Below are 11,429 nucleotides of genomic sequence, written 5' to 3' on the forward strand. Positions count from 1 at the left end.
GACTAAACCTCATTTACAAGGAAACTCCAAATAAAATGGAAATAGACAGGAGCCGCATTGAGCAAAGTAGCACGACCTTCCGAGGAATCACTCCCAGTTGGGAGGCGCGATGCGCGGGAAAAATCACACTCGACGTAGTATTCGGCACGCCGGAGAATTATTAGTCCGAAGAGATAACCTTCCAAGTGGACCCTTTCAACAGTGGATATCACGCCCTATTAGGGCGAGATGCATTTGCACACTTCCAAGATATACCTCATTATGGGTACATGAAGCTCAAGATGCCCGGGCCCAATGGTATTATCACTCTTGCTAGTGATCCGGACATAGCACTCTGCGCCGAAAACAAAACCACAGCCCTGGCCCTCGAGGCATTGTCTGAAGCCCTCATGGCCGAAGAATTAACCGCACTACGCTCCACGGTGGATAGGGACGACGTGATCCTAGACAACTGACCCAAATCCACCTCCTTTAAACTAGCACATGAAATAGTCAAATTTCAAGTCCACCTGACGGACCGCAAGAAGACAACATCCATCGGTGCACATTTGGACCCAATGGTTGACGCCGCACTACGAGAGTTCCTGCGCGAGAACTGGGACATATTCGCCTGGCACCCTTCCGATATGTCGGGAATCCCATGTAGGTTGTCTGAACACAACCTAAACATACTGAAGGATATAAACCGGTCAAGCAAACACTGCGGCGCTTTTCTAAACCCAAACGACAAGTTATGGGGAGGAGCTAGCCAAGTTAATCGAGGCCGGATTCATCAGAGAAATAAAACACCCAGACTGGCTAGAAACCTAGTGATGGTGCCAAAGAAGGATAAATCCTGGCGCCTATGCGTCAATTTCAAAGACCTCAACAAGGCTTGCCCTAAGGATCCATTTCCCCTCCCTCACATCGATCAGATTATTGATGCTACCGCTAGACATGACTCACTGTGTTTCCTCGATGCATGCTCCGGATACCATCAAATCAAAATGAAGGAGCCCGACCAAGCCGCAACAGCATTCATTAACCCATATGGGCCGTTCTGCTTCAACACTATGCCCTTCGGACTTAAAAACGCTGGCGCCACTTACCAACACATGATTCAACCATGCTTGGAGAAACAGATCGGCAAGACAGTTGAAGCATATATGGATGATGTCATCATCCAAACTAGGCACGTCGAGTCATTAGTAGACGATCTGCGTCTCACATTCGACAACCTCCATACATATGACATCAAGCTCAATCCGGAAAAGTGTGTTTTCGGCGTTCCCGCTGGAAAACTACTGGGCTTCATCATTTCCAATAGAGGAATTGAGGCGAACCCAGCCAAAATCCATGCTTTGTCATAGTTGGCTACGCCAACAGACCTTAAACAAGTCCAAAAACTAGCCGGATGTGTGGCTGCTTTAAGCCGCTTTATCTCCAGACTAGGAGAAAAATCACTGCCACTTTATCGCCTCCTCCGACGCACCGATCACTTTGAGTGGCCGGATGCGGCAATGGCCGGACTGAAAGAAATAAAGTCTCCTTTAGTGAGAAACCAATCCTGGCCGCACCGAACGTCAGCAAACCATGTTATTATACATATTGGCAACACACCTGGTCATGAGTGCGGTGCTCGTTGTTGAACGAAAGGAGGACGAACACAGATTCCCACTTCAGAAGCCGATATACTACATATCTGCTGTCCTCACACCATGCAAATCCCGGTACCCTCATTACCAAAAAATAACATACGCAGTCTTCATGGCATCCCGGAAGCTACGACACTACTTTCAAGAGTGCTCAATCACGGTGGCCTCCAATGTACCACTCAGTGACATAATAAACAACCGCGATGCCACGAGCCGGATTGCCAAGTGGGTCATTGAGCTCCTCCCATTCAACATAACATACAGACCGCGCCGGGCCATTAAATCCCAAGTACTAGCCGACTTCGTCGCCGAATGGACAGAGGCCGAACTCCCTAAAGAGTACGACACATATTCCAACTCGGTCATACACTTCGACGACTCCAAAATGCTAGCGGGCTTAGGAGCGGACATTGTACTAACATCCCCCATTGGAGATACAGTTCAGTACATACTCCAAATATTATACACAGACTCCAACAATGCAACCGAATACGAGGCCTTATTGCATGGTCTTCAGATGGCTGTCTCCATGGGCATACAACGCCTGGAGGTGCGCGGGGATTCAAACCTTGCAATATCTCAAATAAATGGATATTTTGATGCCAAAGATCCGAAGATGGCGGCTTACCGTAACCTCGTTCTCAAAATGTCGGCTCGGTTCGAGGGGCTCGAGTTTCATCATATGGCTCGAGAAAGTAATCAAGCGGCAGATGTCCTTGCTCCCATCAGCGTCAACTGCGACCCCATCCCACCTAACATCTTTATGGAAAGGCTCTTCAAGCCATCCGTGGTGTGGCAAGGGGAGAGCGGCAACACCAGTCCGGATCCGACTATAACCCCAAATGCCGAACACACCGATATCATCGGGGGCTCAGCCACCGAAATAACACCGTCGGCCCATCTTATCATGACAGTCATTACCCCATGGACCAAACCCTTCTTGGCCTACCTTAATAGGCGAGAACTCCTTGAGGATCAGAATGAGGCGCGCTGCATTGTCTGGCGCTCGAAACCCTACAAGATTCACAATGGAGAACTCTACAAGAAAAGCGCTATCGGAGTACTTCAAAGGTGTATCTCCGAGGAAGAGGGGCGGCAACTCTTGGCTGAAATTCATGCCGGTCTCGGTGGTCACCACGCCGTGGCTCGGGCCCTTGTAAGCAATACTTTCCATATAGGTTCCTATTAGCCGACGGCCCGAGCAGATGCACAGGACCTTGTCCAACGTTGCGTCGGATGCCAGCTTTTCACCAACCAAACCCATATGCCACCCACCGCTCTACAAACAATCCCCATCACTTGGCCTTTCGTGGTCTGGGGGCTTGATATGGTCGGACCCCTTAAAGGAGGAAGCCATAAGAAAAAATATCTGTTGGTCATGGTGGATAAATTCACTAAGTGGATAGAGGCCAAACCAGTTAAAACGGCCGAAGCCGGACCGGTGATAGACTTCATATCTGGTGTTTTGCACCGTTATGGTGTTCCACACAGCATCATCACCGATAACGGCTCCAATTTCACAGCCGATGAGGTGAAAACCTGGTGTGTTAATCTGGGCATTAAGCTCGATTACGCCTCCGTCTATCACCCTCAAACAAACGGTCAGGTCGAATGAGCCAATGGTCTTATTATGAGCGGCATTAAGCCTAGACTAGTGCGGTCTTTGAAAGAATCATACAAGCACTCGGTCAAGGAGCTCGACTCCGTACTCTAGGGGCTGCGGACCATGCCCAACCGCACTACGGGGTATACATCTTTCTTCATGGTGTACGGTGCAGAGGTTGTGTTACCCTGCGACATTATTCATGACTCACCTCGAGTGTGCATGTATGAAGAGAGAGAGGCCGAGCTTGATCTGTAGGACAACTTAGATGCCCTGAAGGAGGAGCACGACGTTGCAAAAGCTCGTTCCACATTTTATCAACAATAAGCCCGCAGATATCAAAGCAGAGAAGTGCGGGCCAAGATTATAATGTTGGCGAACTTGTTCTACGCTTGCTGGAGAAGAAAAAGGACAAACTCAAGCACAAGTGGGAGGGTACCTTAATCATTGATGAAGTTCTCACTAGAGGAGCGTACTGCCTGCATGATGCATCAGAGAATCACCTAGAGCTGAACCCATGGAACACGGACAGACTCCAAAGATTCTATGCCTAGCGCCGAACTCTTTGTTCATCTCCTTATCCCTTTTGTTTCCATTATTCTTTTTTTCCTCTCTTTTCGCCTTTTATTTTTTAGCCTTCAAGCTTTCGTACGGCTAGACCGTGCACCTACGACGTCCACATCCTCAAATATGTACGTCCATTATACCTGGGGGCTTCTTGTGTAGAAGCTTATTATTATTATTTTCCGAGCATTAAGCTCACCACATATGTGCCTTTTCCTCGTATGTACCTTTTCTTCGGCACTATATGCATCGATATGACTTAAGTTTTGGCCAAGCTAGGTTGCTTGGCTCCTGTGCTTATGCCCTACGTTCCCGTTAGTTCGGCTAGGGTATAAAGGGAGCACCTTTGTGATTGTTACTGCCGGGTCATCCGGATGTGTACCTCAGACTGGGTGAAGCCGAAAGCTAGCGTTCTTAAGGGAATATTCGGTCGGCGGACTAAAGATGTTTTTACTCGTTACACTATGAACCCCCAGATGTTACCTACTGCGATTTTTCAATCACAGTTCGGGCATTCACATTAACGCATGCTTAGCTAGGGAAAGGAACCCTTAGCGGAACTATTCTCTGGAAGATGTTTCTTACAATCACAATGTAGTATAACATAGCTAGCTGGATACAACTTGTCTGTTCAAGCAACTATGATCCCTACGCCTGGTTTCCACGCATACCCCGATTCATTTTACCGCTCAGGTATTCGGAAAAACTCCGCACCTTCAGGTCCAGAGGTCGAAGCGAAAAGGTCTGCCTTGACAATTATTTTACAATCCGGCTAGGGACAAATATGTCAAGGAAAGTACATAGTCACTTGGACTCAAAAATTTCCTCTTCTATGCTGTCCAACAGGTTGTCTAGCTTACAATCCTGCTGAGAATATTTTGCGGCTACCTTTACTTGGTCATATACCAAACTAACGGGAATTTATTTTCCATCTGACCCTAAAGGTCTGACCCAGGCCATATGATTCAGATCAAGCTTGGTATACCGTGTTTTCACCATGGCCCAAGCCTCTCGCGCACCTTCCTGGCAAGCCGATATCTTCCATAATCGGAAACGCCACTGCGCTCCCTTAAACAGATGTACAAGCTCCTCCATACTTCCTGGAGGGGAGGCGGATGGCCATAAGGCATTGGCAACACTTCGCATCGCCTGCCGAGCTCGCTCATGCATTTGCGACAGCTCTTGTAGCAGATCGCCCGAAGATCCGGACATCTCCTCTTTGGGACGGCCAGTCAGCATACCTCCCGACATAACTCTGTTAGTTCCTTTCCTCGTCAAATTACACGGAGGTAAGTTTGAACACATACTAAATATGCTGCCTCGCAGCCTCTTATTTTCCTTCATGGAGTTAGCCAGTTGGGCCCGCACATCTTTCAGTTCTTCGCCCAGCTGGGTGTTGGAATCCTGGAGTTTGTTTTTCTCCTCCCTAACCCATATCAGTATACGTTTGCCCGCGGCCAGTTGCCTTTTGGCTTCTTGTTCACCCGCTTGTGCGACTTCCGGTGCCTCTCCCGGATGATCTGACGATCTTTCCATAAGATATGCAATAGTGTTAGCATGGTTGGTATATAATTCTGTTTTTCTCGATGGAGGGACACATTACTAGGCGATGCCTTCTTGGATTTCTTCAGTTCGGCTGTCGTAGAAGCTAGCTGAGTCTGACACTTTTCCAGCTCTTGAGACAACAGGTTGTTCTTCTCCATAAGCACCTGGTTTCATAATGATCCGTAAATCAGCTGAATCAACTGCTTCAAGTCTCGGGGGCAACTGGTATATAATGTGAGCTCACCCGCATATCTTTCAAATATTGGTCGGCTCTGGCAAGCCCGTCTCGAGTAGCTCAGATGTATGCATCAGGCGAGCTGAAGGCATTGAATGCCTCTTTTGTAAAGCCGGGGTTGCAAAGAGCGGCCCTCCGACTCCGATGGTTCATGACGCTTTCCACTTCTGAGTTTGTGATGGACATATCCTCCGAATCCTCTGCCAAAGGAAAATCCGGCGGCACTCCCGTATCAGCCCTCATTGTTACGACAGGGTTTGGAACCTGGCTGTTGGGAGTGTGACTGGCAGGACTCCCAGACATAGTCCGGCGAATGCTCTTCCTAATAAGACATGAACGGATAATGTCACAGTTGGATGTGACTGCCAAAGGGCATATTTACAAAGCCAGACCTCTTCGATGAGGGCTCCGATGTGTCTTCGCTTGCCTTCCTCTTCGAAAGCTTGCCCGGTGCAGGCACCTCTCTCTTTGGAGTCGCCTCTGGTGTAGGATGGCGCACCGAGAGCCTCCCCTTTGGAGCATGAGATAGAGCAGTGGGTGAGACAGAATGAGGAAGCTCTTTCGGAGGATATGTCTCCTGATTACTTATGTGTGAGGCAGGGAGAAGACCGGGATAGTCGGAGGTGATGGCCACTTCCGTGCCGTCATAGCTCGCTTGGTAGAACACCCCATCATCGAGCTCCACGAATATATCTGGATCCTCTTCGAATTCAGGGTCAAGGTGCCGGTTGTGGTCCTCTGGCTATGAGGCGGGGCTGTGGAGCCTTGGTGATCTTCCGCCATTCCTGTTACAAATGGACAGATTAATGCCCATAAAAAGTTACTCATGGAGCAGATTGAGTAGAGTAGTGGGATTGGAATTCACCCGCTAGGAGGATTGTACATGGAAAATCCATCTCGGCGCTTCATACGAATGAAATCCTCTTTCTCCCCTTTGTATAGTTCGGCCGGTATTTTGGCCAAAGCGGTGGGGGTGTCTGGACCCTTCCGACCGCAGCAGGAGGCGTCATCTCCCCCATTATAGTGCCACATGGGAAGCCTTCTGTATTGGAGTGGCTGAACCCCTCGTACTATGGAGGTCGGCATTACCTCGACTATTGATAATCCAGACTGGGCGAGCGTCTTTATCTTGCTCATCAATTCACGGACTTCCGCGCTATCTTCCTCCTCGAGGCTCCGACGGCGCCAGCTGTGGCGTTTCTTCAATGGAACGCTTGAAAATTCGGGAAGACCCATTCGGATTGGGTTGGGAAGGGCGACGTCATTGACATAGAACCATTCGGAAGGCTACTCTTCGGCGGCCTGCCGAACAGGTATCCGGTCCCAGCGATGCGCCATACCTCGACTCCGCCCACGTCAAATATTGATCCCTCTTGGCTACGAGGGACGAGGCAGAATAGTTTCCTCCATAATTCAAAATGGGCCTCACAACCCAGGAGTAGCTCACAAAGTGGAGTAAAAAGAATCCTACTCTCTGATATATATAATCCTAAGACTCAAAATAGTTTTCTTCTAGACTCAACAACGGCCAACAATCAAGGGGGATCCTATGGTCGGAACCTGGCTCTGATACCAACTTGTCACGCCCAAGATGCGACCCTATCCTAAAGGAACTCGAAGGTCCCACCAAGGATAGAAGTGCATCTTGAAGACGCTTTTGCAAGGTGGATATCATTACATCAACATTACATAATAGATAGGGATACATACATAAGGCATACAATGCCACACGAATACAACATCATCTTACATAAGACCACCATCCGACTACGGATGAAACACAAACAAAAACTGAAACGACATCCACCCTGCTAGCCCAGGCTGCTGACCTGGAACCTATCCCCTGATCGAAGAAGAAGCAGAAGAAGAACTCCAGAATAAGTAACATCGCTCTCGTGTGAAGATCATCACATAACCTGTACCTGCAACTGTTGTTGTAGTAATCCGTGAGCCACGAGGACTCAGCAATCCCATTACCATGGGTATCAAGACTAGCAAAGCTTAATGGGAAAGGAAGGGGTAAAGTGGTGAGGTTGTAGCAGCGGCTAAGCATATATGGTGGCTAACATACGCAAATGAGAGCGAGAAGAGAAGCAAAGGAACGGTCGTGAAGCTAGGAATGATCAAGAGGTGATCCTGAACTCCTACTTACGTCAAACATAACTCAAAACCGTGTTCACTTCCCGGACTCCGCCGAAAAGAGACCATCACGGCTACACACGCGGTTGATGCTTTTAATTCAGATCTGGTGTCAAGTTATATACAACCGGACATTAACAAATTCCCATCTGGCACATAACCGCGGGCACGACTCTCGAAAGTTTATAACCCTGCAGGGGTGTCCCAACTTAGCCCATGATAAGCTCTCGCGATCAACGAAGGATATTCCTTCTCCCAGGAAGACCCGATCAGTCTCGCAATCCCGGTTTACAAGACATTTCGACAATGGTAAAACAAGACCAGCAAAGCCGCCCGATGTGCCGACAAATCCCGATAGGAGCTGCACATATCTCGTTCTCAGGGAAACACCGGATGAGACTAGCTACGAGTAAAACCAACCCTCAAGTTTCCCCGAGGTGGCCCTGCAGGCAGCTCAGTTCGGACCAACACTCGAAGGAGCACTAGCCTGGGGGGGGCTAAAATAAAGATGACCCTCGGGCTCTGGAAACCCAAAGGAAAAAGGGCTAGGTGATGCAAATGGTAAAACCAAGGTTGGGCCTTGCTGGAGGAGTTTTATTCAAAGAGAACTGTCAAGGGGTCCCATAAATCACCCAACCACGTAAGGAACGCAAAATCCAGGAACATAACACCGGTATGACGGAAACTAGGGCGGCAAGAGTGGAACAAAACGCCAGGCATAAGGTCGTGTCTTCCACCCTTTACCAAGTATATAGATGCATTAATTAAATAAGAGATATTGTGATATCCCAACATAATTCTGTCCACCATGGAGCAATCTTCAACTTCACCTACAACTAACAACGCTATAAGAGGGGCTGAGCAAAGCGGTAACATAGCCAAGCAATGGTTTGCTAGGAAGGGTGAAAAGGTTAGAGGCTGACATGGCAATTTTTGGGTGGCTTGATCAACAAGATGTAGGTAGCACAGCAAAGCGATAGAACGAAGCAACTAGCATAGCAATGATAGTAGTGAGATCCAGGGTAGCAGTCATCTTGCCTGAAATCCCGCAAGGAAGAAGAACGAGTCCATGAAGAAGATGAACGGGAGTAGTCGAATGAATCCTCACAATCGCAACATTACCAGAACTAAGAAGCAACACCGAAACAAACAAACAACATGATAAATGCACAAGCATAAACATGGCATGATGCACAAACAAGTATGATGCATGTCTGGTTTGATGAGGCATGGCATGGCAAAGTGCAACAAACAATACTACAAATTAAGTGGAGCTCAATTTGCAACGAGTTGCATATTGACGAAATACCACATCAATTATTTAGTTCTCTCTTGGTTTTGTACCCAACAATATTAAATGTTGTTAAACATGGCAAGAGGTGAGGCATAAGTAAATAACTATTTAGGCAAGTTTAAATGAGGCCGGAACAACAAACAACAATTCCGGAAAATCCTCATGTCCATATTTTGAATTAGCTACTGTTCTGCCCTAAACCATATTTTATTGTTGTTAAATAGGAAAATAAAGTGCACCATGTTAAACTAGGCATTTTTCTACCCCATTTACATCTAAAGAACATTTAATTCCGAGCTACGGTTATTTAGTTATGAAATAAAACAATTTAGCATGGCATTTGAGCAAATTTAAACAAACAACATTTTAAACATGTTAAACATGGATGAAAGTGGAAAATTATGAAACTAGATGAAATTCTAAGCATTTTACATATTTAAAACATTTTAATCCGATGCACGGTTGAGGAGTTATTAAATGCATGAACAGCAAGGGGTAATCTGTAAATATGTAGTTTCTGGAATAATTATACAAATTCGCAAGTCAGGAAAAAAAGCTATCAGGCGGAAACTGCAGGCTGGCCCAATAGAAGAAAAAAAGGAGGTGCTGGGGGCCTCACCCATGGGCTTCGGCCCGGTTGGTGGAGGAGGTCTAGCAGGCCGGTTGAGGAGTTGGAGCAGGCTGGGCCTTGGCCTGCGAGGCAGAGAGGCGCTGACGAGGCTCACGTGGTCAACAGGGCGAGCGGCTGCATCCAGGCGAGCGAAGCAGAGGATGCGTCGGCGCTGACAGCAGGTCGACGCCGCGGGGCATCCAGCAGCGGCGGCGCTTGGCATCAGCAGGCGAGCTTGGCAGGGGCGCGGACGAGGGTTCTTTCCGGCCGGATCATGCCGGATCCCGCGGGAACGGAGCGAGGGAGAAAGGGATCCATGATCGAGGAGTCGAGGCAGGCTACTGTTAACTGAAGAAAAATTCAGAAAGCTTGGAGAGAGACGGGGAAAGGTAGAGGACGGGAGAGAAGAAAGCAGAGGAGCAGGGCAGCACTGCTGGGGTGCTCACCGGTGACGAGGCATCCGGCGAAGCGGTGGCGACGACACCGACGAGGGACTGAAGCTGGCGACCAAACGGGGCGGCGCACGAAGCAGAGGAGCGACAACATGGCGCAGCGGCGGGAGCTCCTGTTACAAGGCGCCATGGCTGCTGCCTGGGTTCCTGGACAGGGAAAGAGAGAGGAAAAATGAGAGAGGAGGGGGAGTACGGGCAGGAGGAGGAAAGGCAGGGAGGAGGCCGATCCTGGGGTTGCCGGCGATGACGCTGGAGGCGCGAAGACGAGGCCTGGTTAGGTCGAGGACGCTAGCGGCGGCGTGCTCCGGTGAGGAGGGATCGAGGAGCTCGGGCTCCTACCTCCTAGACGAGGGAAGGCTCGGGCGCGGGGTCTCCTGCTCGGCTGCTGCAGGCACGGGAATGAGGCAGGCAAGGGGCGCTGGGCTTGCAGGTGAGGAGGGATCGAGGCGCAGAGGGCATCGGGCTCCAGGTCGATGCGAGGAAGGGCGGCCTTGGATGAAGAAGGTTGCGAGGAGGTGTGGGCGCGGAGGAGATCCACTCCTCTGGACAGGACAGGGAGGAGGAGGTGGTTGGCCCAGTGTATTTCTGGATCGGGATGGATCCCGAGGAAGATGGAGGCTGGTCGGGGAAGGATCCCGAGGGAGTGGGTGGCGGCACAAGGAGGGGAATGGATGGGACAAGCCCGTAGGATCTAGGGTTAGGCATCTATTTATAGCAGGTGGGTTTTGGTTTAGGGGCATTTGGTCCCTCCGATTTTAATCGGACGGCTGAGAAAATATAGGTTAGGACGTCCTGTTGAGGAAATGGAGATGTTTTGTAGATATTTGGGGATGATCTGAAAGCAACGGTGACGACAGCCCGGGTCGGGTTCGGACAACTTTTGGACGCGCGCGAAGGGGTCTGCACTGTGCAAAGGGGTTCAAACGGTTAGGCAACAAAAGAACGGTTGGTCTAAGAAAGGTCGACGGAGGCGAGGAAGAAGCGGCAACAACGAACGACTACGAGTTTTGAAAACAATGCCGATGTAATGTGAGTGATGACATGAGATGAGATGCATGACATGAACAAAATGCAAAAGCAAAACACAAAAAACCCAACCACGGAGGAAAATAAAATATCACATCTCCGGAAAAGGCAAGAGTTGGAGTTACGAATATGGAAAGTTGTATCCGGGGCGTCACAACACTCCACCACTACGAGAGGATCTCGTCCCGAGATCTAGGATGGCACCGGAGGGAAAAGAAAGAGGAAGATATGAGGTAAAACTATGTTGCTTCTTCGACAAACGAGTGAAACCATGAACCTTGAGATGTTGAGCAAAATGAAAGAAAGAAAACAACGAAGATGTACAAA

Source organism: Triticum aestivum, chromosome 3B, assembly GCF_018294505.1.
Source record: "Triticum aestivum cultivar Chinese Spring chromosome 3B, IWGSC CS RefSeq v2.1, whole genome shotgun sequence".
Classification (NCBI taxonomy): Eukaryota; Viridiplantae; Streptophyta; class Magnoliopsida; order Poales; family Poaceae; genus Triticum; species Triticum aestivum.